This window comes from Lutra lutra, chromosome 11, assembly GCF_902655055.1.
Source record: "Lutra lutra chromosome 11, mLutLut1.2, whole genome shotgun sequence".
Classification (NCBI taxonomy): domain Eukaryota; kingdom Metazoa; phylum Chordata; class Mammalia; order Carnivora; family Mustelidae; genus Lutra; species Lutra lutra.
The window spans coordinates 53,032,674-53,060,430 of record NC_062288.1 but is presented as its reverse complement, the minus strand read 5'-3'; positions in this window follow the sequence as shown (position 1 = coordinate 53,060,430).

Here is a 27,757-nt window from a genome sequence, read left to right as displayed (position 1 = left end):
TTATGTGACATATATTTATGCTATTGTCCTTACTCAGTTTCAGTCACTTTAGACAGTTCTTCTCCCTCTCATCTTCTCCTTCCCCCTCCTCCTCCTCTCTGCCCCTCCTTCTCCCCCTCCTCTTCCTCCTCCTCCCCCTCTCTCTCCTCTTCCTCACCCTCTCTCTCCTCCTCCCCCTCCTCCTTTTTCTCCTTCTTCTCCTCCTCCTACTTCTCCTTCCTTTTTCTCCCCCACTTCTTCTTCTTCTCTTCCTCCTCCCCTCCTCCCCATTCTTCCTCTTCTTCCTCCTCATCCTTCTCCTTGCCCTCCTTCTCCTTCTCCTCCCCCTCCTCCTTGTTCTCCTCCTCCTTCTTCCTCTTCTTCTTCAGTTTTCTCCAGCTCTGAGCCAGGAGACTGGCAAATAGGAGATATTGAACAATTTTCCTAAATGAGTGGCATACTAAGTCTTTCAGATATTTTTTGGCCATTAGATTTATAATAAATTCTATTCGGACAGAGAGAAGACATATGTTTTATAAGGGAAACTCTCTTGTTTTGGTAATTTAAACACTGAAGTAGGCTTCTACATAACTTCTTCATGATGAGTAGGAGGTTTATTGTGAATTGGTTGGACTTCTTTTGTACACCAGTATCAGGCAAATTTTTTTAATAAATATTCCACTTGTGGGGCAATTGGGTGGCTCAGTCAGTTAAGTATCTATCTGCCTTTGGCTTGGGTCATGATCTCAGGGTCCTGGGATCAAGCCTCTTCTTGGGCTCTCTGCTCAGTGGGGAGTCTGTGGCTCCCTCTCCCTCTGCACCTCCCTTTCTCTCTCCCCCTCCCTCTGGTCATTCTCTTGCTCTCTCTCTCAAATAAATAAAATCTTTAAAAAATAAATATAAATATTCCACTTGTATTTGAAAACAATATGTAATCTTTCTCTTTGCTGTAATAAGAGTTTATTCAAGAAATATTTTCTTGAAGAGCTACTATATGGCAGACACTTTTCTGGGCACTAGGAAGTATAGTATCGTACAAGTATTCATGGAACCTTCTTTCTAGTTTAGTGATAGACAAACAAATAAGCTAATAACCATATAATAGTCACATCATGTTAAATGCTAAAAACGGTTATAAAGAAGTTTATAGAAAGTGGTTGGTTCAATCTTTTTAAAAGAGATTTTTAAGAATAAATCTAAAATCAATGGGAGAGCAAGCTATTTGATAATATAGGTGAATATCATTCCAGGCAGAGAGAACAACCAGAACTATGGCCTCGAGGTAAGAATAAGCTCGGAATATACAGCTGGAAGTAATTAATCATGAAGGAGACTGGGAGAAGTCAGAGATAAAGTTACAAGATCAAGTAGCATGTTTGCAGGCTGTGGAAAATAATTTGAATATTACTTTGAATGAGATGGAAGCCATTGGGTGATTTGAGCAGGGAAATGGAATGATTTGATTGTAAGGGCCAGCCAGTGGAGGTCAGTTGGAAGGTGACTTCAGTGCTCTAGATGAAATATGATAAGGTCTTAGATTGGGGGAAGGCATTGAAGATGGTCAGAGTTCAGATTCAAGAGATATTTTGAAGTTATAGATAAGCAGACTTAACTCTGATGATTGGATATGGATATGAGGGAATTAGAAGATTGAAGCATGGTTCAGGTTTTGGGCCTGGACAACATGGGAAATGGTGCTGTCATTTAATGAGCTAGAGAAAACTGGGGAAAGAGCCAACTGCTGATGAAAAATCTGCTGTCAAATCTTTCTTTTTAAATGACTGCTTGTAAGATTTTTTTCGCTTTGTCTTTGGTATACTAAGTTTGACAATGATGAGCATAGATGTAGATCTGTTTGTATTTGTCCTGCTCAGATTATCCTGTCTATTCTATATGAAAACTTTTTGTGTTTTTTTCAATTCACAAAGTTCTTTGTTGTTATATCCTTAAATATTGTGTTTAAAGAGAGCCATTCTTCCTATATTCTCTTTCTAAAATTCCTAACGAATATGTTGGACCTTCTGATTCTATTCTTAATGGCTTTTAAACATCCTGAATCTTTGCCCTGCTTTCTACATTATCTTTCAGTTTATAAATTTTCCTTTAGCTGGATCTAATCAGTTACCTTTTTAAAGTTCAATTTGGTTTGTATAAATCTACTTGTTCCTCTTTTCCTCTTATTGTGTCCTTTATTCATTAGGGTTTGCATTTTCTCTTTTACTCTGTAATTCATTTAAATACTAACTTACAGTTTTCTTTCAGATTCATCTATGATCTCCAGTTCTTTCAGTTCTCCCATATTTCCCTCTTACTCTTTTTTTTTCTTTTTTTAAGATTTCATTTATTTATTTGACAGACAGAGATCACAAGTAGGCAGAGAGGCAGGCAGAGAGAGAGGGGAGGGGAAGCAGGCTCCCTGCTGAGCAGAGAACCTGATGTGGGGCTGGATCCCAGGACCCTGGGATCATGATCTGAGCCAAAGGCAGAGGCTTTAACCCACTGAGCCACCCAGGTGCCCCACCCACTACTCTCACTATGATGACTCCTTCTTCTTCTCCTTTTTCTTCCTCTTTCCCTTGTTCTTCTTTTCACTATGAACTCCTCCTTACTAGGGGATTTTTATTGTTGTTTGGTCTTTACTTCGTGTGCTGTAGGCCATGGAATTATGTCTATAGAAGACTTTTTTTTTTTTTTTTTTTTGCCAAGACAAAAGGGGCATGGGGCCTCACTAGTCAAGAACTGGTTTTTATGCTAGTCTCTCAACTTGGGTTTTATGCACCATTTATATAGGCAGTTCTACCAGTGCATACGATCGAAGCTTGAGGTCTTGATTTATCATGTATGATTTTATCCCTTCAAGTATAGGCTTGAGTAGAAGGAAACTTTTGGTTTTGGGGGCAAGCAGATAGAGTGTTTCATGGAAGAGGCAGTAACATTTATGGCACCCAGTATCACATGGGTCTCATCCCACATTCAACTGAATTATAATCCTAACCATAGCTTCTGTAACCTGTGCCTATTCAGTTGACTACGTTGAAGGGAAATCGCAATGCCATGTTCTACCTGCTTCTCTCTTTCGAGTTTCCAACATACTCCTGGCACACAGGTGTATATATACACATATTTTTTTCTTTTGTCTACCTCAGATTCATTTAATTTCTTATTAATATATATTATCCAGCATTTCTCATATTTTTATTAAGAAGAATTCATTCCGGGCACCTGGTGGCTCAGTGGGTTAAGCCTCTGCCTTCGGCCCTGGTCGTGATCTCAGGGTCCTGGGATCGAGCCCCACATCTGGCTCTCTGCTCAGCGGGGAGCCTGCTTCCCCCCCCTACTCTGCCTGCCTTTCGGCCTACTTGTGATCTCTATCGCTCTGTCAAATAAATAAATAAAATCTTAAAAAAAAAAAAAAAAGAATTCATTCCCTGCCAGCTTAGACCACTGTGTTGCCAAAATTCAAAATTCAGAAATAGCTTTGTGATGTCCACATATCACACCTATTCAGGAGGGGTTGCTTCTCTTTTTCATACCCTGAAACATTGGAAAGTATATGTTAATCCTCGAGCCCTTGGACCAATGTCAGATTGCCTTAGTTGGGTCCAGTCCTGGATATGCTAATGTTCTTTTGAGAATAAAGGGCAAACCAAAATTAACACCTCTTGTCATCACATCTACTACTACAGACGTAGTAGAAGGGAAGACAAGGGAAGAAAAATACCCTGTCGTGCTGTTAAACAGCCTCATCCAACACAGCATCAGGAACAAAGGATTTTCCTTACTCCTAGAGTGGTTCTTAAAAACAGAAATCATTATTTATAATTGAAGAAAGGGTAGATTGTCTTCTTATAGCCTTCACCTCCTTGTCCTTCATAAGATTGCTGAAATTCTTAAAAGTAAGCAGGTTGCCTTTCCTTAGTTTTGTATGAATATAAGATAGTAAATAACTTTCCGAAGGTATATAAACTAATTTGTAGTCCTATCACATTCCCATCCAAAGTCCTACTTAAGAAATAGCATTTAAATAATTAAATGAATTTCTTTCTTTAGTATCTTTTCTATACAGTCATATGAAACCATTTTAGTAAAAATAAGATATCCATTCCTCAGACTTCAAAAGTCGGGCTTTTCTGGCCCCTTGAACTCATAAATATTCTTCTCCTGATTGAATATAAAGAAACAGCAACTCACATTTCTTAGTCCCACCATGAGTTGGGCACTTTGCAAACATTATTTTACTTAATTCTCACAACAAATAATGCAGGTAGTTACTATTACTATCTTTTGGTACTAGTGAGCAAATAAGATTCATAGAGATTAAATACACTTCCCAATATCTTAGTATTATTTACCAGAGTTAGGGCTTAAGCCCCGGTACTAATACCTTAGTTTCATAAAGTCTAAAATTAAAGAAATCTAAAACTCATTTATGAAATCTGACTAGTGATTTCAGGTCATTGCTAAAAAACAGATGGATGGACCTAAAGCCATAATTTAAACATCTTAACTACATCATGCTTCATTTCCCTTAACTTTTAACTTCTAATGAATGGTAATACCTTTTGAAAGCCCTTTTCAGTTCCATGAACTGCTTCAGAAGGATCAAATCCATGCATTGTCTTTTAGGTATTCTAATGCTAAAATCCAAGTAGATAAATGAAATCTTTTTTCTTGTACATGTCCTTTTTTTGGTCCATAGTTCAAAGCAAGAGTTTTATGGGGCTAAATATAGGTGACTATTTTGGCTACACAAATATTTTAATTGGCTTAATATTTGCCTCAGTATCCTAAGATACAATAGTAAAATAATATTCCATATAATAATAACATCTATAATATAATAACTATCATAATAAATATCACTGGGGCACCTGGGTGGCTCAGTTGTTAAGCATCAGCCTTTGGCTTGGGTCATGATCCCACGGTCCTGGGATCAAGCCCCGCATCAGGCTCCCTGCTTGGTGGGAAGCCTGCTTCTCCCTCTCCCTCTGCCTGCTGCTCCCCTTACTTGTACTCTCTCTCTCTGTAAAACTAATAAATAAAATCTTTAAAAAAAAATAACAGCTATCATTTACTTTGCAATATCATGCACGATGCATTTTACTAGGTGCTATGCACAGATTGTCTCAACACATCAGTGGTACATTGGAAAATCCTCACTTTTCAGCCAAAGCTCTGAAGTTAGATTATTTTCCAAAGTTACCCAGCTGATCAGTAGAGACTGCAATAACCTGATCTATCTGACTCCAAAACCTAAGTTATTGCTACTACAGTACAACTTAGAGACTCTTGCTAAGAACACTTCTATTTTAATACAACTCTATCTTAATATAATTCGTTCTCTGAACTCAAAGTGGTTATTCTGCTCCTGTAGGTTTTTGTGAAACTGAATAAAATATAGATGCAATCCCAATTAATATTTAATACAAATGCACAGGGAAGAGTGGAAGAGTGGATGGTTACTGCCTTATGTGTTGTTGCCAGTGTAATTTAATTCTACTTCTTGTTTTGTGTTGTGCTACCTTTGTGGAGAAGAAAATGTTCTGTTACTGGAAACCATTACCAGAGTGCATGTGAGGTACCTAACATATAAAAGAATAGTACAGCCATCTCCTCAAGGGGGATGCCTTGACAGGTTTATTTAGTGTTAATTTTCTGATGCCTTTGTTTCATTGAGTTAATATTTGCTACCTGACATCTTTTAGCCAAACACAGTGATACTTTGAATGTTGTACATTCAAGCAGGTTTAGTAAAACAAAAAATATTTTCTCAACTATACCAACTTAATTTTTTTGTTCCTTTTTTTCCCACCATTGTCAAGATATTATATTAAAATAATTGGCTCGGAAGTCTCTATGCACGTCCTTTCTCTGATCGTGTATTTATATTGCAATGTCTAAAGACATAATCATCCATATAGTTTTGGTTCCTTAGAACACTTGAACCATTATAGCTTTCTTTCCTTCACTACTACTAGGACTTTTATTCAGGGGTATAATCTGGACAAAGTTTAACTTAGTGGGTTTTTTTTTCCTAAATCCAACAGAAGTCACATATTTGAATGCCTAACAAAAACATTATGTTACTTAAAGGAAATAGAAATATCTGCTTTCCATAATTAAAAGAAATATATTACTAAATGAGCCAATACAAAAGAGACACATTTTTTTCTTTGTGTGGCATTAAAATGAGAAAACTTAAAAGCATCATGTGTTTCTCTTCTCTCCAGGACTATTACAGTAATACATTATTTTCCTTCTTTTTTTAAATTTTTTTTAATTTTCCTTCTTTTTATTGATACCCTTTTTTTACATGTTCTAAACCCTACCTGACACTTTTTCTTCTTTCTAATTTTGCTGTTTTGTCCATGATTTTTGGATTTTGTTGGCATTCCAAATGCATAGATACATACAAGAGATTAATGGTCTTCTACCTGTAATAGCTTGCAAATTCTGAATATTTAAATACTATTGGTCTCTCTAAACAAACCTAACTGAAATATGGTAAGATATCCTAGGAACTCCTGTGCTGTTATAATTTCTTCAGTGACAGAGGTCTTGTTTTTGTGTCTCTGAATAGCTTTTATTGAAAGCTTATTTTATTGAAAAAATATTTTATTTAGTAGTCAGTAAGTGTTCAATAAATATTCAACTTAATAACTAAAAAGTCTCAGAAATAATTCTGTTTTTGAGGAAAGCAAGACCATATTGATTTAAGTTCCTACATGAAGTTGTCAGTAGACTGTGGCTCCCTAGAAGAAATTAGATGTGTTAAAATTCAAACGTTTCTGGGCGCCTGGGTGGCTCAGTGGGTTAAGCCGCTGCCTTCGGCTCAGGTCATGATCTCAGGGTCCTGGGATCGAGTCCCACGTTGGGCTCTCTGCTCAGCGAGAAGCCTGCTTCCCTCTCTCTCTCTCTCTCTCTGCCTTCCTCTCCATCTACTTGTGATCTCTCTCTGTCAAATAAATAAATAAAATCTTTAAAAAAAAATTCAAACGTTTCTGAAACAATCAAGAAAACTAAAAGGCAACCTACTGAATTAGAGAAGATATTTGCAAATAACATCCAATAAAGGGTTAGTATCCAAAGTATATAAAGAACTTATACAACTCAACACCCAAAAAACAAATAACCCAATTAAAAAATGGACAGAAGATATGAACAGACATTTCTCCATAGAAGATATCCAGATGGCCAACAGACACATGAAAAGGCACTCGACATCACTCATCATCAGGGAAATGCAAATCCAAACTACAATGAGATATAACCTCACACCTGTTAGAATAGCTAAAATCAAAAACACAAGAAACAACCAGTGTTGGTGAGGATGTGGAGAAAAAGGAACTCTCTTGCACTGTTTGTGGGCTTGTAAACTGCTGCAGCTGCTGTGGAAAACAGTGTGGAGGCTTCTCAGAAAGTTAAAGACAGAACTTCCCTATGATTCAGTAATTACACTACTGGGTATTTGGCCCTAAAATAAAATGTAAAAAGCCCACTAATTCAAAGGGATACGTGCACCCCCATGTTTATAGCAGCATTATTTAGAATAGCCAAATTATGAAAGCAGCTCAAGTGTCCATCAAAAGATAAAAGAACAAAGAAGATGTGATATATATATACATATATATGTATATATATGTGTATATATATATATATATATATATATATATAATTATATTGTACACCTGAAACTCATATAATAGTGCACGTTAACTATACTGGAATTAAAATAAATTTAAAAAAATGAAGACTCTATACCAATAGCTATACTTACATATGACATAATTTTTTGAATAATATATAAAGACTAGTAGCTAAACATGTTGAGAAAAATAAATACCAGAATATAACTTATTTTTACATGACTACTTAGAAATTACTTTTGGGGGGGGGGGTTCCTCAATAAACCTGTGTGACAGTACATGTGAGAAAATATAAATAGATAGATAAATAAATAAATAATTTTTTTTCATTACTTCAAGGGGGAAAAATCTTTCAAGCAGTGATATTTTACCCAGAGCACTCTCAATCAAAAATAAAAGCAAAATAAACACATTCTAGATAAACCGAAACTGAGACTATTTGTTGCTAGTCACCTTATATAATAAAGGAAGTTCCTTAGTCTCTAAACAAAGTTTCTTAGTCTCTAAACAAAAGACTTCAGACAGAAATTTAAAACACATAAAAATAAAAAGAACATTAATAAAGGTAATTTTTTAACCATAAAATATTTTTATAAATAAATAAAATTCAGACCTTTCTGTAACTGACTTGTTCACTGGAGAGAAAGTATAAAGTGTGCATCTCTATTAAATGCCAAACCAACAAACGTAGCTACTTTTATACTAATTCCAGTGCACAAGGCGAGTAGAGTTTTTTTTAATGTCACTTATTATGTAATTTGTGTAAAATGATACTTAACAACTTGTATTCATTATGCTTTGCTATAACATTTTATACACTGTGAGTTCCTAGACTTACTTGTTAAAAACAAAAACAAAACAGAATTCATTTGACAAAGTAAGTTCATTAAAAGACTTCATTTTATTCAGAACTATTCCTGACTCAGACTTACTTTGAAGAGTAGGAAATAAGGCATTTTTACCCCACATTGTCATTGCTAACATGGTCACTGAGATTTTATAAGCTAGCATACACTTTCCCGTTGTTATTTTAAAACGAGCTATCCTAAGGATTTTGGATGCACACTTCTCTCTGAGAGGTAGATAAGTAAAATCAACACACCCCTGCTGAGTGAGCAAAGAACAGAAGTCATTTAAGTATCAGTCCACCTAAGGAAGAGGAGAAGGGGGCTTTTTGATTACTATTTTGGTTTCTAAGAGCTCTGCTGCCAGAGAGTGCACTATGTAGAACAGCCTTGAATATTGTAGTGACTGAACAGAGACATCTCTTCTATTATCAATTAATAATGTGCCATTCTGCTTACTGTGAGATCTCATGAATGGTGAACCCATCTTCAAGAGACTGACAAACCCAAGGAATACAGACAGTTCCTACTCCTTATACTGCAACTCTGGGAATTAGAAGCTGGGTGTTCACCAAGGTGACACAGCTGGTGAAGAAGCCCTGTGTAGGTACAGGCTGTTGCTGCAATGACATCTCTGTTTCATCTCTCCAACCATGCAAACGGTAGATAAAAAGTAGCTATAGCATCCCAAATGACTTTTCTGAACCACATATAAAGAAAAGTAATTCTAATTGGAAGGCTCATCAGCACATTATCTATTCAGAACTCCATTTTTATCCCCTTTGTTCGTAGTTGTCAACTGTTTGCTCTAGTTTTATTAAGAGCTAGAAAAATTCATTATCGTGAGACCCAATATCTTGATGACAGCCCCTACTATGTGACATTATCAGCTGAATCTGGATCTTTGAGAAGAAGGCTGAAAAAAAAAAGGACCCACAAAACTTGCATTCTTAGAGATGGTAAGTGTTATAGCCTGTAAGAAGTCATAGTTCAGACAAGAAAATAATTAAACCTGATGGCAAGGTACAAGTGGGACCCTAACTGATAAATTTGTTCATACATCAGAATAATAATTCTTAAACTTAGGTGCGGATCAAGGCCATCTGAAAAGCTTGTCAAAACAGAGATGACTGGGCCTCACCTCCAATCTGAAAGTTGGCGTGGGGCCTGATAATTTACATCTCTATGGGACTCTAGGAACACACTTTGAGAACTACTGTACTACAACAGTGGGATACGACCTGCGCTTCTCCTAAGAATACTTACTTTGCTATTAAAAGAGGGGCTTACTTTGGCACGTCCATATTAAACACTTTTGAATAGTATCCAAAGAATCCAAATTCCTTTCATAAGTTTCTCTTTGTGGTGAACAGCACTGTATTTTTTTAAACCTTAACCTAATTTTATTCTTCGGTTACAACCCAAGTTACATATTACAAATAACATGGCTAATTTGCTGGGAGATGGAATTTTGGACAAAATCAACAACTTGAATCAAGAGATGCACAAGTAAAGATTCATCTATCTGTGAGGAAAGTGGAAAGTAAGGGAGCTACAGTAATTCCTATCGTTTGATTTGCAAGTCTTACCTGAAGGGAAGGAACAATGCTGAGCTTCATTCTGCTGAATGTCAAGAAAAGTAAGAGAGTAGAGCAAGAGTTGAGAACATTAAGTAGAGAGAAATTTAGAGGCAGGGAAGATTAAAAACAGGGAGAGAATCAGTGACAATGAGAAGAAAGTGGTAAGGAGATAAGAAAAATAGCTATAATAGAACTGAGATAATAGTTCTACACACCTTGCCAGCCCTTGAACTTGAGAGACTCACTGAGTCAACACCCAAAGCACAGAGAAACTGAAATGCTGCTATGTCCTGTGGGTCATTTAGTGAAAAGGCAAGCTAAATATTCATGAAAACATTTTATAATTATAGCACACTAATTGTTGAGTTTGATATAAAAAAATTGAAATAATGTTTGGCGTACCTTGTTCACAAGATAGCAAAATAGGTAGTATATTTTAGATTTTGCTAAACATTCTATTTCAATAAAAATTATTTCAAAATGCTAGCATGTGAAGTGTTAAATTGCATATATGTAATTAGTTAAATGTCCGCATGTATGCTGCACAAATCTCATCAAACCCACAAACATAGAATAAGGTAATTTGCCAGACTTATGGGGGTAGGAGTGATAATGATAACAATAATGAAAATAATGATGACATAATGACATATTGGTGCATGACTTGGTACCAGTCATTATTTTAAGTACTTCGCATATATTTTCTAAATCTTCATCATATATTTTCTCAGCAGATATAAGTACTCTATGAAGTAGTGTTATTATCTCTAATTTATAAATAAGGAATCTGATTTACAAGGAAGCTAGGTAATTGCCCAAGGTCACACAGCTACTAAGTAGTGGAATTATGATAAAAACTCAACCAGTCGGCTCCAGGGACTATGGTCTTCAAACTATGCTTTGTTGTCTCTCACAATAGTGGAGGTGAGATTTCAGAGTTTATCCATAGCTTGTCCCCTATCTGGGGTATTAAGTTATGTGGATCACAGAGATCAGAGAACATACACATCATAGAAAAATAATGGCAAATAAATGTCAGTCATATGACAACTCAGACTGGCAGGCAAAAACTGCCAGGCATTCTGTGTTGAGAAAGGTCATAAGGCTTTATCTGGAGCAGTAGAAAATAGTACTATGGTCAGTTAATAACATCTGTCAGAGAAAAGGGAGAAGAAAAGTGTAATAGTATAGTAGAACAGAAGGAATGTTGGAAATTGTGTAGACCATGGTGATTTAATTAGTAACCTTTTTGTTTGTTTGTTTGAGAGCTAGAGGGAGAGAGAGAAACTTTTTTTTTTTTTTAAGATTATTTATTTGACAGATCACAAGTAGGCAGAAAGATAGGCAGAGAGAGAGGAGGAAACAGGCTCCCCAGTGAGCAGAGAGCCCAATGTGGGGCTCAATTCCAGGACCCTGGGATAATGACCTGAGCTGAAGGCAGAGGCTTAACCCACTGAGCCACCCAGGTGCCCCGAGAGAGAGACTTTTAAGCAGGTTCCACCCTTAGCGCAAAACCTGCCTCGGGCTTGATCCCACCACCCTGAGATCATGACCTGAGCCAAAATCAAGAGTCTAATGCCTAACCAGCTGAGACACCCAGGTGCCCCAGTAGCATAGCGTTGCTTGCTTGCTTTTCCTTTCTTTCTTTCTTTCTTTCTTTCTTTCTTTCTTTCTTTCTTTCTTTCTTTCTTTCTTCCTTTCTTTCTCTTTCTTTCTTTCTTTCTTTCTTTCTTTCTTTCTTTCTTTCTTTCTTTCTTTCATCCTTCCTTCCTTCCTTCCTTCCTTCCATTAGAAAAGCTTTCCCAAATGAAATTATTTTATTGAGTTCCTTGATGGCAGGATCATAATAGTAGAGGATTTATATTCTTAAACTATGGGTAATCTACTTTACTGCATAGAAGGGTAGCTGTACAAATTTGTCATGCTTTACTCAGTAAAATGTTAATTTCCAGATACTTTCCAGTGGCCACATGGAGGTAGCTTTCTAAGCTTCCTCACCTGAAATGAGATCCCAGGTCATATTATTAAGTTGAGCAGAGCATCTGTAGCCTGTGCATGATGGGATAGTGCTTGTTTATCACTAAATCAAAAATACTGTCTCACTGGGCGCCTGGGTGGCTCAGTGGGTTAAAGCCTCTGCCTCCGGCTCAGGTCATGATCCCGGGATCCTGGGATCAAGCCCCGGATCAGGCTCTCTGCTCAGCGGGAAGCCTGCTTCCTCCTCTCTCTCTGCCTGCCTCTCTGCCTACTTGTGATCTCCGTCTGTCAAATAAATAAATAAAATCTTAAAAAAAAAATACTATCTCACTTTACAGGTGAATTAAGTGACGTTAAGAGGTTATTTTGCCTATGCTAATTACTTGATTTGCTAACAGTATTACTATGAAAATATTCATAACCTCAAGTATCATTGTGGATCCTAGGTATGTATGTATTTGTCTAGATATCTTTACAGATAAATGCATGGATAGCAGTCAATGTGCTGTAACAATCCTAGATGCAATGGGTGGGTACCTCCTGTCAGGCCTTTTGAGGGTCCAGTCCTCCTACTTGGTCATGATTCCAAAGCGTTTAGGTATGCTCTTGAGACTTAACTGTCTAAATTATTCTTTCGTCTACGTAGGAAATGGTGTATGTTTGCAGCTAAGTAGGGTAGCTGTTTCTTTCCCTCTAAGATTGTGTTCTCCATAGTGTGTTCTAATTTTGAGCTGTCTCTACCCTTTCAGTTCAGGCCCACAGTGCTTCTGCTGTTGTTACTTTTTGTAAACTTCAAGAGTTTTCTATGAATATCATTGGAGTTAAATCTGTGAGACAAAAGTTGTACCCAATTCTTTATTTGTTTTTTTAAATATTTGTTTATTTGACAGGGAGACCACAAGCATGGGAAGCAGCAGGGAGAGGGAGAAGCAGACACCCTGTTGAGCAGAGCTCCCGATGTGGGACTCAATCCCAGGCCTCTGGTACCATGACCTGAGCCGAAGGCAGTTGCTTAACTGACTGAGCTCCCCTCAAGCTGCCCCTATCCCTATTTCTTTGAAAGAGGCTTCTCTCTACCCTATGAGGAGAATCAAAGTATTGTGGGACAGCATTCCTAAGGTTTTCAGAAGTCTAATCGAGTAGTTGAGAGGGTCTGTGAGGTACATTACATATTTCTCAGGTCTCAGTAAGTTTTAGTCACACATTAGGAACTGTATTCTGAGACCAGGTTTTACTGGCAACAGTCTTGGTTTGATCTTTGTGTTGAAGCCATTTCTAACTTTGAGTCTGCTGTCTGGAGAGAAACAGTTTTATGTATAAAGCCAGAAGAGTTCTAGATACTTTATATTTTCTCTAAATTTGGCTTGAGATTGGAGAGTCCCCCACCCCCATCCCCCAACCTCACTTTTTAATGTATTTTGCGCCTCCCTCTTTTATCATAAGCATCTAGAAAAAGACCTTCCAACACTCTGGACAGGAAAACTTCTTAACCAAAATAATCAGTTGCTTAAGTACCCTTTCTATCTTACATGTTGTTGCAGATGACACTCACTAATTGTCCTGCCAAAATAACTTGGATCCTCTTTTTTCTAGACTTGAATAATAATTTATTCATTGTACTTGAAGCTTTCACTGACAGTCTCTGCATGTGCCTGGTCCCCAAGTCAATGGTACACGTTTTAGTTCTTGGTTATATAACATCCCATTTGTAAACCCAAGGCCGAGAGTTAGGGAAGAGAATAATGAAAATACAAAAGGAAATTATTGTGAAAAAGATTTATAGAGTTCACTATATAAAAAATATTTAAAGCCTCATTGTATCCACTTCTCTCACCAAAAGTAAAGCTTACGACAAATAATAAAGTGGGGCGCCTGGGTGGTTCAGTGGGTTAAGCCTCTGCTTCAGCTCAGGTCATGATCTCAGGGTCCTAGGATCGAGTCCCGCATCGGGCTCTCTGCTCAGCAGGGAGCCTGCCTCCCCCTCTCTCTCTGCCTGCCTCTCTGCCTACTTGTGATCTCTGTCAAATAAATAAATAAAATCTTTAAAAAATAATAATAATAATAAAGCGAAATTATTTTAATTATGTATCATGGAAATAGAATTAAATTTAAGTGAGAAATGATCCTAACAGAAATTTGACAGTATGTATCACAAATAAAAATGTATATCTTTGCCACAATAATTTCACTCTTTGAGATGTATATTAAGGAAAGATCTGAGGTATACTTAAATGTAATAGCATGGGGGTATGCATTAAACCTTATGCATACTACAAAAAGATTAGAAAGAAAAATAAAAAATCCCAAGCAACACTTCACCAACACACACACATGCGCGCGCGTGCACACACACACACACACACACACAATGTATATTATATATTATACACATTATATATTATAGGGCTGGTCAAGTGCTGGCAGCACAGGGTTACAGAAAAGTAGAGAAAGAAAGAAACCTGGAAAAGTTATAAGTATATAAAAACAGGAAAATATTACTTATGGCAACTCTTGAAACATAACATTTGTGCAAGAGTTTTGTATTAGTAGAAAGTCTAGGGTTTAGAAATATAAAGTCATAAAGATAACCCTGGGGGGTGCCTCGGTTTCCAGTCATTTAAGCGTCCAACTCTTGATTTTGGCTCAGGTCATGATCTCAGGGTCCTGGGATCCAGCCCAGCATCGGGCTCTAGGCTCAGCGGGGAGTCTGCTTGAGAGTCTTTCTCTTCCTCTGCCCCTCCCCCTGCTCCCACTCTCTTCCTCTTAAAAAAAAAAAAAAAAGGTAACATTAGAATGAAAAGGAAAAGTATTTTTTACTTACTTCCCTGGAATATTGGGACACAAAATAATTAATGATTATAAAGGGCTTTGAAATGTAACTGTATTGTCTGTCTACCATCAGCTGTGCTGCTGACCTTTAGTAGGGATCACACAAATCCGTTAGCTCTTGATCATCCTGGCAGTACTGCCAAGTATCATCAGTGCTGGAAGCCCTGGCAGCCAGTACGGACCCTGCCCAGGACGATTTCCTAGGAGCCTTAGTTCTCAATCCTTGGAATAGAGCTGGCCCTGACTGCACATTATAACACAAGTAATTACTCATCAAAACTGGTCTTGCCGCAAGCAATTCATTCCCCTCTCCGCAGATGTCCCCTACTCAGACCAGGAGTAGCATGAATGTGGGCTAAAAATAGCAGCCGCACAATGCAGTCAGCAGCCATGCTGAGACTTTGCCTGGAAGTGGTTTTCATACCCTTGGTTTCAGAGCACTTTCCTCACACAAATTAACCCTTGCAGAAGTCCTGGAGAGCAATTCTATTTATTCTCTCCTGTGCCTCAGTCCTTGGCGATAGGAAGCACATTTCTTGTTGAGAGTTAACTCTGCTTTGCCTAATTGAAAATTCTTCCTTTCTCTCTGCTTTATGCATTTACCATTTCTTGTTTCCTTGCCAGTTTTCTTCCTTTTCCAAAGCTGGAGCTGGAGAGGGGAGTATCTGGTCTACAACTGTCACCATGCTTTCTGATGACACTATATGCTATGTGCAAGTACGTGCAAGTACGTCTAGGCACTTCGGTGCATGACTATATAATAACCCTTATTCTCTTATCCCATCAGCCTCAGGAAAATCAAGCATTAAAGTAAATCCAGAGAAATATTTGATTCCAGTCTTCACTTTTGCTATCATGGTCTTAATGTCCCTAGTCTCGTCATCCCGTTTTGATTTCAACTGTCTTCTAATGTGAAACTCTCATGAATGGAATCCTGATTTAATGACTCCATATACATCACCTTAATGAGTTCCTCTTAAAAACGGTCATCTACCATCTTTTGTTGGCACATCTTTGTCTCGTTGATCTAGGGAGTTGGCCATCTTGGCTTAACATCCTTTTCACAATTATACCAAAGTGTCTGATTCCCATTGCTAATAAGACTGCTGGATCCCAGAGTTCCTTAGGTGGGTAGACTGATTAAGCTCAACTGTAGTCTTCAAAAAAGAGGATGATGGTCAGATGTGGTCTTTACCCTCAAGGAATTGATAATCTAACCATGCATGCTGGCTGTGATTATCCAGTCTCATGTAATTCTTCTGTTTTTTTAAAATTTCTATCAGGCCACTCAGTCTCTGTGATGACTGCCTTGCATAGTAATTGTTCAGTTTCTCCTCCAGCTTTATTGAGATATAAGTGACACACAATGTCGTATAAGTTTAAGATGGTCAAGGTGATGATCTCATATACATATGTTTTGAGAAATGATTGCCACAATAAAGTTAGTTAACACATCCTTCCCCTCACATATTATTCAACATTATCCATGTTGTTATGGGGAGAACATTTACATCTCATGTAATTCTATTGTCAGATTTTTGATGGATTGATGAACAGTAAGATGGACCTGAATCCAGGCAAGATGGAACCAATAATGGAACATGATCTCTACCTTGTGGTTCTTGCTTAGGTGATGTTTCTTAATAATAGGAATAGTTAGCTCTTTTGAACACTTACTGTGTATCAGGCACTGTTTATGTTTTGCCTATCGTTAGTCATTTTATCCCCACAAAAACCATGTTTCTTTTTTTTTTTTAATTTATTTATTTGTCAGAGAGAGAGAGGGAGAGAGAGCAAGCACAGGCAGACAGAATGGCAGGCAAAGGCAGAGGGAGAAGCAGGCTCCCCGATGAGCAAGGAGCCCGATGTGGGACTCGATCCCAGGACGCTGGGATCATGACCTGAGCCGAAGGCAGCTGCTTAACCAACTGAGCCACCCAGGCGTCCCAAACCATGTTTCTTTTAAACTCTTATTTTGAGAGGTAAGTTCAGCATTCAAGGTCACTCAGGAGAAAAAGTAGCAGAGGCAGGATTCAAACGCAGATGGTCTAATTTGGCAGCACACATTTTAACTGTAGTAGTAAACAACCACAGTTAACATGGCATTTCTAGAACTGCAGTGTATTTTCCATGAAATATTAGTCCTTTAGAATACTGTTTGAAAAAGGATGGTCTATGCATATATAAGCATATATATATAATGCTAGCAAAGCATTGCATATGACTTGTATGGGATTCATGGCACATTTTAACATGGTCATAGCTTACCTATAAATACAGCAAGGAGGAAAACAATTTAACTTGGCACAGCACAACATTCCCAAATGCTTTTGCCTGTAGGACTCTTTCCATCACATAGTTCCTAACATGCTGCTGAAAAATGCTCCCAAATAATCTACTTTGAGAAATAATCTTAGGGGGAAGGAATATGAAAAGGAAAATTATGTTTCTGAAAAAGATTCAGTGATAAAGTGAGATAAAAGTTCCTATAAAATCAGGAGTTTGAAACAAGTTTCTCTGTTACGTTTCTGTAGAGCATGATTTAAATATTAGCGGACAGTGCTTTGTATTTCTCTTTACTTCCGTTCCCATCTGCAATTCATCTTGTCTTTTTAAAAGTTTACTTGGTATATTTCATGTTGGTCCTGTCTACACTGAGGAGACAGAACTTTCTTTATATATTTACTTTAACGCAAAATGTTTAAAAAAGAAAAACACACATTTAGCAAAGTATACATATCAGATGTGTCAGCTGAATTTCAGAAAGTGAACACATGTGTGCCATCCATATCCAGATCAAAACACAGAGCATTGCTAGAAGCCCAGAAGCCTCTCCCTATTCCAGTGACTACACATGCTCACCAACCATCCTGACTTCTAAGTCCGTAGGTTTGCCTCTTTTGAATTTTCTGTTGTTTGTTTACAGTGTCACTGAGATGTCCGTAACATCTACTAAACTACACATATTTTAAAAAGTGTACTTTTGGGGCGCCTGGGTGGCTCAGTGGGTTAAGCCTCTGCCTTCGGCTCAGGTCATGATCCTGGGGTCCTGGGATCGAGCCCTGCATCGGGCTCTCTGCTCAGCGGGGAGCCTGCTTACCCCGCTCCCCGCCCGCTTGCCTCTATGCCTACTTGTGATCTCTCTCTGTCAGATAAAGAAATAAAATCTTAAAAAAATTTTTTTAAAAATAAAAATAAAAAAATTAAAAAAACTCTACTTTTGTTGAGTTTTGATGTACTATAAAACACAATCAAGATAATGAATATATCCACCATCCCCCCAATTTTCCTCCTGACCTTCATAATTCTCCTTCTCCAAGCAACCACTGGTCTGTTTTCTGTCACTCTAGATCAGTTTGCATCTTCTAGAATTTTATATAAATGGAATCATACATATGTATCCTCCCTTTATGAGGTGGGGGTCTGGCTTCTTTCACTCGGCATAACTATTTTAAGATTTTTTCCTTTCGTTTTGTGCATTAATAGTTTGTTCCTTTTTATTGCTGAGTAGTATTGCATTGGATGGGTACACCACAATTTGTTTATCTATTCACCTGTGGATGGACCTTTTGATTTTTTCAAAGTTGAGGTGATATAAATAAAGTTTCCTTGAACATTTTTGTACAAGTCTTTGTATAGACATATATTTTAATTTCTCTCTTGTAAATATCTAGGAGTGATATGGCTGGGTCATATAATCAGCATATGTTGAACTTTTAGGAAACTGACAAACTGTGAATATACCAAATTACACCCCCTACCGTGATAGTAAATAGACTTCTAGTTGTTCCATATTCTCACCAACAATTTATATAATCAGTTTTTCGTTTTAGCCTTTCCGGTGAGTAGGTACTGGTATTGTATTGAGATTTTTTTAAAGGTTTTATTGATTTATTTGAGAGAGAGACAGAGCACACAAGCAGTGGGGAGGGACAGAGGGAGAAGCAGACTCCCTGCTGGGCAGGGAGCCTGACTCCAGGCTCACTTCCAGGACCCTGAGATCATGACCTGAGCCAAATGCAGATGCTTAACCAACTGAGCTACCCAGGCAACCCTGCATTGAGATTTTAATTGGCATTTTCTTAGCAAGCATCTTTTCACATATTTATTTGCCATCTTTACATCTTCTTTGCTGAAATATCTATTCAAATATTTTGCCCTTTTTGAATCGGGTTGCTTATTTTCTTATTATAGATACTTGAAATTTATTTCCCTATTTTGGATACAAACTCTTAGTTAAAAATTAGTTTTGCAAATAATTTATATATATTGATAGTAGGACTTTATAGAATGTGTAAAAATGCTAAGATTTTACAGTGTTTACAAACCAGTTGGTAAGGTTTGCCATTAATTAGCAGGCTGATGTAGTTATAGAGGTACATTAGTCCGCTAATGGCAAACCTTACCAATTGGTTTGTAAACATCTAGTAAAATCTTAACATTTTTACATATTCTATAAAGTCCTACTATAAATATTCTAGCAGTATTAGGCCTTTAAACACTTTCTTAAATCTCCTACTCCCAACACACACACACACACACACACACACACACACACACACACCAAACAAGCTGCTATGAGTCAAACTTTGCCCTCTCTCTTGAAATTCATATATTGAAGCGTTAAGCCCCAGCGTGACTGGATTTGGAGAAAGGGTCTTCAAAGGTAATTATGATTAAGTGCGTCATAAGAGTATGGCCTTAAACTAATAGGACTGACGAGAGCACCTGCTTGGCTCACTTGGTTGGGCATCTGCCTTCAGCTGGGGTCATGGTCCTAGGGTCCTGGGATTGAGTCGCATGTCTGGCTCCCTTCTCAGTAGGGAGTCTGCTTCTCCTTCTGCCCCTCCTCTTGTCTTTCTCTCTCTCTCACCAAAAAAAAAAAAAAAAAAAAAAAAAAAAAAAATCCAAATAAACAAAAAAGCAATAGGACTGACTGGCTTATAGGAAAAGGAGGAGAGATGGGTCTCTGTCTCTCCAAGTGTATACACAGGAAAGGCCACGAGATCACACGCTAGACGGCGTCCATGTGCAAGCCAGGAAGAGACATCTCACCAGAACCCAGCACGCTGGCACTCTGAGTGCAGACTTCCAGCCTCCAGAACTGTGAGAAAATAAATATCTGTTCTTTTAGCCAAGCAGTCTGGTATTTTGTTATGGCATTCTGAGGAGAATAATATACAAGCCAAATATAATCACAGTTCCTATAGCTTTCTTTGTTATATAGTTGCTTAATTTGCTGCATGCAGTGAATTTAGTGATTACTCTAGCAGATTTAGGATTTATAGGTAGCCTGTTCTGATGATCCTGGTGTTTTCTCATTGATTTACTGCTGGCTGCACTCTTAATACTACCATAGGACCATCAAGCTGCAACTCATTAAGTGGTTTATTAAATGACATCTCTTCCCAGAGTGTGGAAATAGGCAACCTCTCTTAAAATGAGGCATTATTTTGCTAGTATTTTATATAGTAAATGCCTAATAGCTTTGAGCTTAAGAATAGAAAAAAAAATTCCGTCATTAATGTTTGTGAATTTGATCTGATTGTGTGTCTAGGTGTCTGAAATTCTGGTAGGCCCTTTTCAGGTGTTTCTAATATTTTTGTTGTGTCTCTATTTCCCAAAACATAGAGCCACAATTCATTTTTATGAGAGAGATAAACAATTATGATTGGTCTCATGGAATTTGTTTTAAGTACTGCATGTTAACTATGCCACTGGAACTACTTATGACAATTCTTTAGTTTTCTTAAGAAGGTCTTTTAGTATAAAATTCCTGGGTAATTTGTCCATGGAGTACTTCAAGAATCTGATGCCCTTGAAGATGCTTGCCCCATTAGTGACAAATAACTTCCTTATATCGTGGACCTGGTAAAATATCAATTAATGTGCTCTAAATATTAGCAGGTTCCTGCTTGCTCCCACTTCCCAGGATACTCTTCATAAGAACCATGTTGATGAGATAGCCAAGCTGAAATGTGATCCTGAAAAAGTTAAGGGTTTTTCTTTTTTTTCCTGAAAAAATAAATTTATAAATATCCATGTTCATCTGAAAGATTAACATTTTTTAAAAAAATATTTTACTTATTTACTTGAGAGAGAGAGAAAAAACATGAGCAGGGGCAGAGGGAGAAGTCGATTCCCCACTGAGCAGGGAGCCCAATGTGGGACTCCATCCTAGGACCCCAGGATCATGACCTGAGCTGAAGGCAGACGCTTAACCTGCTGTGCCACTTAGGCATCTCTCAACTTGTTCGTTTGTTTGTTTTAATAAGATTGATCTTTACAGAAAATTCAAAAAAATTTAAGATGAAAAGCCAAATCCCAAGTATTCTAAAAAAACAGTTACATTTGGTTTATTTCCCCCTGGCATTTTTAATGCACATATTCAGCATAAACTGTTGTAACCAGATTAATGATGAATTAATGGAAGTTTAACAAGGAGAAAGGTTTCGTTATGCAGATACAGCTCTCCAATTCTCTCTGCACTGTTTCCTACTATATTAAAAAAGGGCAAACTTAAAGGCTCATGATTTAAGAGTGTACTATGTGAAATGCAGACAAACTTAAGAAATGCCTTTGATCAAATCAGGATGTTGAAGAAATTTAAAATAATGTCTTAAACAGTTCTTTGGGGGAAAAAACCTTTTTCTTTAAAATCCAACACTCCCCCTACTGTGCCCCTTACTTACTGACGTTGTGCCAAATTAGATTGCAGCTATAGGAAAATAAACATCCAGATAAGAAATGAAATATTTAGGTAATTGTAGAGTTCTCCCCAAACCTCCAGATGTTTGGCATTCTACGAGGAAACTATCACATGACTGAATTAATTTTCCACTTTACATCTGGATGTTTTGCTACCACAGACTTCTTCTCTTGGCTGTTTATAAGAAACGTTCATTTCTTGTCATGATTCTTTACGAGAGAGTCAATTTTAAAATAACAGCAATGAAACAAATTATATATCTTCCATGAATCAGTCAAGACAGATAAAATGATGTTCGAAAATAAGTATTTAAAGTGATTTGTCATAACGTATACTCAGTATGTTTTTGTCCTTTAACAACTATGCAGGATATGAACAGCATTAACTTACGCATAAATTTAAGCTTGGATTGACATTTGAAAATCATCATGTACATACTGAATTGTTTTCAGTGTTTATTCTATGGGTAGGTCCTCATGGACAATATGCTTTGACTTAAAAAGTGATGCAACACTGTAATTTCTAGCTCAGAGGTCACAAAATCCCTCAAGGACTAGGATAAGAAATATTAATGAGTTAAGTGGACTGGCTGAAAGACAGTAGGAATTTGTGACAATCTGGGAATTCCTAAATTCCTACCTCCAAAAAGATGAAAAGAAAGTAGTGAGAACCCAAGGAAACATACCTGGGAACTGAATCTTGCTCAAGTTTTATTTTTATTTTCATTTACTTATGGGTCTTCTGTTTGTTTGTTTAAAGACAGAGAGAGAGAAGAGGGGCAGAGAGGGAAAGAGAGAATCTTAAACAGGCTCCATGCCCAGCATGGAGCCCAGCATAGGGCTCACTCTCATACCCTGGTTTCATGACCTGAACTGAAATCAAGAGTTGGGAACTTAACCAACTGAGCCACCCAGGCACCCCAAGAACTACTTATTTTTAAAGCTTTAATTTTTAGTTTAATTCCCTTCTGGGAATTTAATTGCCCTCCCCTGGAAAAAGGAGATGGAGTTCCAGTTTATAATACGACAGAGCAGCCTACATAAAACCACATTTTGGTCCCTAACTCAGTACTTTCTCTCTCCCACCACCTTTCTTTATGCCGCTTACAGTGCATTCATGCCTTCCTTAGCACGTTTTTTAGATTCTTTCACAAAAGGCAGAACCAATAGGATTTGTGATGGGTTAGAAGAATGCAAGTAAAAGCAAGGGGTTGGATCCACCTAGTGAATGGGAGTGACACATTGATTTGAGGAAGATTGGGAAGAAGGGAAAAATCAGGAGTTCTGCTTGGTCATGTTTTCTTGAAGTGCTTATCAGGAGCCCAAGAAGAACAATGGAGTGGGCAGGGTTCAGGGGATCAGTGAGGCTGAGATTTTTTTGGGAAACATCAGCGTGAGTCTGGAGTGGAGTGAGGTGAGAACTGAGCTCTGGCCCATTCCAAAATTGTGAGGCTCAGAAGAGAGCTATAAGGAAGGGATTCTGTTTTTTACCCTGCTCTAGCAAAATGAAACAAGACTCTACGTTGCTTACTTTTTGCTCCCCATCCCCACTTTATCAATTGTTATACTAATACTAATTAGTTATTTCATTAATACTATTAGTTGTTATTAATACTAATTAGTTATACAATACTAATAAAATAGTACTAACTAGAACGTCTTATCCTATAATTTGATTTTTTTTTTGAGTCATTATTTACTTTTGGACTTGCACTGTGAAACAGAATTCAGTGAAATCAATTTTAAGCCACTGTAGTCTCCAGCATGCAAGGAATTTACTGGTGAAAGTGGATGGGACAATAGTCACACTCTAGCCAGTGTATTTTATTCCCAGAAGCTACTGAATAGAAATCAGGATAATTACTTTATAATTATTACAGAAAACAATATTATCAAAACAAACGTAGGGGAATAATTTAAGTAAGGACCTTATATGATATCTTTCAATGAAATGAGGGTTTCCCTTGAGAAGGCAAATGTCTTCAGTAGCAGTGAAAATAAATAGCTGGCACCAGTAGAAACATTACATAAATTACATAAACTCCATGGAGTGGAATATGAGACCATGAGAAGAGCATGACAAGGAAGCCCAGGAAACATAAGGGCTAACTACGCCCCTCTGCTTTAGAAGGGAGAAGAAAGTTAAAGGAAAAGAACTATCAGAAACTGGGCAACATCTGAAACTGCCCAAAAAGTTTGGAAGCAGCAATGTCTAGTTAGACTATTGGTTAATTGTTACAGCAATTTAAACTTCTTCTATTTATTTCTTTTTCTTAAAGATTTGTTTATTTATTTGTGAGCGAGAACGCACAGGTGTGGGGGGCGGGGCGTGGCAGAGGGAGAGAGAGAAGCAGGCTTCCTTCTGAGCAGGGAGTCCGACCCAACCCGGGGCTCCATCCCAGAACCCCGGGATCAAGATCTGAGCAGAAAGCAGACTGCTTAACTGACTGAGCCACCCAAGCACCTCTAAACTTCTTTTAATTTAAACCCCAAGCCTTCATCAAAGTGTGCTACACACACAATGCCTTCTGTAAGTGCTTTTATCTGTGTATCTGTGTCTGAATGCATTTAAGTTTTTTGTTGTTGTTGTTTTGTTTTGTTTTGTTTTAATTTGCAAAGCCAGGCAAAGTGCCGAGGTTAACTCCAGGACAGATGATAAATTCAAAACCTAGCATGAAGAGTAAAAATTCAGCCTTGTTAGAAGCTGGAGCCAGAAATGGCCAGAAAGCATCACTCACCTACTTCTCCACCTTATATTTAGAAACCAGAGGCATATTGGTGAGGATTTCACTAGCTGTAAATTGTGAGTTGGACGTCTGAACCAATCTTGAACAATCCTAAGGAACAAAGTATATTCTAATTTTTTGTTGTTGTTTTTTTTGTGTTTTGTTTGTTTTTAATTGTGCTGTCTTGACCCAGTTTTTGAGGGGTTGGCTAGAGGCCGATTTGTTCCCCTTTTTGAGCACACAATTAAATCTCCACCCTCAACCACTTCTCTTACCTGTCTTTCACATTCCAGTTTACTGTGCATTCTTTTTTTTTTTTTTTTTTTAAGATTTTATTTATTTGAGAGAGAGAGAGAGCGTGCACATGAGGTGGGGGAAAGGGTAGGTAGGAGAAGGAGAAGCAGGCTCCCAGCTGAGCAGAGAGCCCAATGCAGGACTCACTCCCAGGACCCTGAGACCATGATCTGAGCTGAAGACAGATGCTTAACTGACTTGAGCCACCCAGGTGCCCCTTGTGCATTCTTCTTAATCACCCTGTGACCAGCTAGGTACAGCTTCAAGGCACAATTATTCAAATTAGCCAAGTCACACGGAACCCTGGAAACCTAGCAGCCCGCCCCGCTTGCCATCCATAAACTGCTCCCCCGGCTCCAGCGGGCTGTTCATCTTCTCTGTACATTCCCCTGTGTGGCCCGTGTCTCTTCTGGAGCTGAAAGTAACCAAGAGTTCTGCCTTTCCTCTGTCCTTTGTTGTGTGTCATGTCCCACCATCAAAAAAATCTTTAAATCTTATGAGACGCAAAGAAGCATCAGGTCAATATCTGGGATTTACTTCAAAATGTAGAACATATGTATCTGTTCCCATATGGAAGACATTGATATGGTGGCTCTAAATAACACATCTTTCAACTGGTTGTGTAAGAATCAGGCCAAAGGATTTGTGAACAATGAAGACTGATGCTCCATCCTGGACCAACTGAATCAGAATTTCCAGAGGGTAGGAAGTGGGAAACTGTTCTTAAGTTTTTCAGATGATTCCAGTGCACATACAGCAGTGTAGGTACGGGTGATATGGAAGATATACAAGAGATAATGGCTTACCTTCAAGGATTTTAATTCTGGATTGAAATCCTAGATCTGATTTTTACCACCGTGTTCTATGGAGCAAGTTACTTAATGCTTTGTGAGATTCAGTCCCATCTGTAGAATGAATATAATAACTTGCTAGTGGGATGATTAATGAGAAATTGTTTAAAACTGTCCCGAAAAATGTCCAGAGCTTAAAATACAGTAGCTGTTACTATTTAGAGAAAGCAGACACTAGAAAAAAAAAAATGCAATGTGTAACAAGGGCCAGGATGAGCAGACATATACAAATTTTGAAAATAGGAGATAGAAATGTAAACTCTTCCAATACTTATTTAGCCCGGATATATGCAACAGATTGTCTCCTGTAAAAATGGTAGATATTAATTCAGTATTTAACCCTAACAGGTATAGCTAACAGTGTAGTTCCTGCAGATGATGCCCCCGTGACGTAGATATTGATTTGTTTGTAGGTGTTCATTGACCATCCACCCATTTGATTTACACCAGTCACTTCATTGGCATTATGAATGGTCTCTTTCCTCTGCGTGTGTCGGAGCCTTCAGTGTTTACCCAGATGTGTCCTCAACCCTTTTCTCTCACGTGCTCTCACAAGTTTTCTCTTCTTTGAAATCTTTATTTTCATCATTTAAGAAGCATGTCATACAATTAGGGAGTGCCAGGTGTCAAAAATGAAGTCATTACTCAGCAAGTTTTAGATAACACTCTGACACTTGGAAGCCATTGGAGCAATTGGTTTTGAAGATCTTTCCAAATATACGCATACTGGGATGATCTACTGTCTATCTGGGCTGGTTCATATGACTCTTTTTCTACCCTTCTTTTGTAATGGCGACACCCTACTTGGCTTGATACTAAGCACAGTTTTGTCTTAGCATTGAAGACATACAGCTATCATGTTTTGTTTAAAGTTCCCACATTGCTGTAAACCATGGTGCTTCCAGTATTCCCCTCTTTGCCCTTCCCTATTGCAAAAAGCAAAGGAAATAAAAGATGCAAATTTAAGATCTGTTAAAACTATTATTCTTACTTTTTTCACTATTCAGTGGCTAGATGATCATGAGCAAATTATTAGCTTCTCTGAGTCCATTTATTCATTTATGGAATTAGAAATGACAATCCCTGTCCCAGAGGAATGTTTTAAAGATTGTATGACATAAATTAATGTATGTAAAAACTAAAGTGGTAAATTTTCAAGCGTAATACTAATTCATTACTATTTTATTTTAAATCCCTGTGGTTGAGGAGAGACCGAGGGAGGAAGAGAGTGAGAATTTCAAGCAGACTCCTTGCTTTGTGCAGACCCTGACACTGGGCTCTACCTGATGCCCCTGAGATTATGACCTGAGCTGAAATCCAGAGTTGGTCGCTGAACCTACTGAGCCACCCCAGAGGCCCTGATCACTTCCATGTAGACACAAACTAATTCCATGTTCTCATCTTCTACCCCTGGCACCACACCAATGGGGTCCTTATACGTCATTGACATGTGTTCATTCTGTAGGGATAGAAATTATCCAAGGAAAAGTGGAGATTGCACCACTGAAGTCCTCGCTCCCTCTCAAGGAAGCACAGTGAAGGGGGCTTGGTTCCTTCAATACCCGGCAGTCAGAGATACTGTGAAGTTGGCAAGAACTATTTTCTGTCACTGTACTTGGATTCCTCCCAGGCACAGTGGGGGTAGTTCAACCTTGAATCGAGAGATCTACATTCTAATTTCAGCCCCACCATAGGCAAAGCAATTTTAGTCAAGTTATTTAAATTTCCTTGTTCTCAATTTCAGCAGATTTCAAGTAAAGATGCCCATCCTACTCCTGGCCTGCCTAAGAGAGAATCTATAAGAAAAATTTCTCACAGATATGCACTGCTGCGAAGTCATTAGAGACAGATGTATTTTTGTTTTGTGCCCAGGTACTGCAATTTAAGGCTCAGGATTGTTTGAATCTCAGAATATAATGTCAGTATGTAGAAAGCCATTATCTGTTTCCCTCATCAATGACACTTTCTCATGATCCTTTTTTTATGCCAGTAAAAATAGAAGTGAAGTACCTAGTAACTGGAAATGTTTTGTCTATCTTTTTTCTCAAGAAAAAGAAAGTATTTTAAAGTGTCATCTTCTAAGGAGCTTATCGGTTCACACAAAGTTTTTCTTAGGACAAACATACCCTGCACAGAGCTAAGTGAAATGCTGATATGACTACATTTCTCTTTTAGGCAAGTCATCTCATATGGTTGCCTTTATTACCAAGGTGATAAAAACGGAGGGAGGAAAGTAGAACAGCATCATTACATCACCCTCAGTTAAAAGGGCATATATATTTCTGTCCAATGAGGGAACCAAAAACAGTCATTTTAAATATC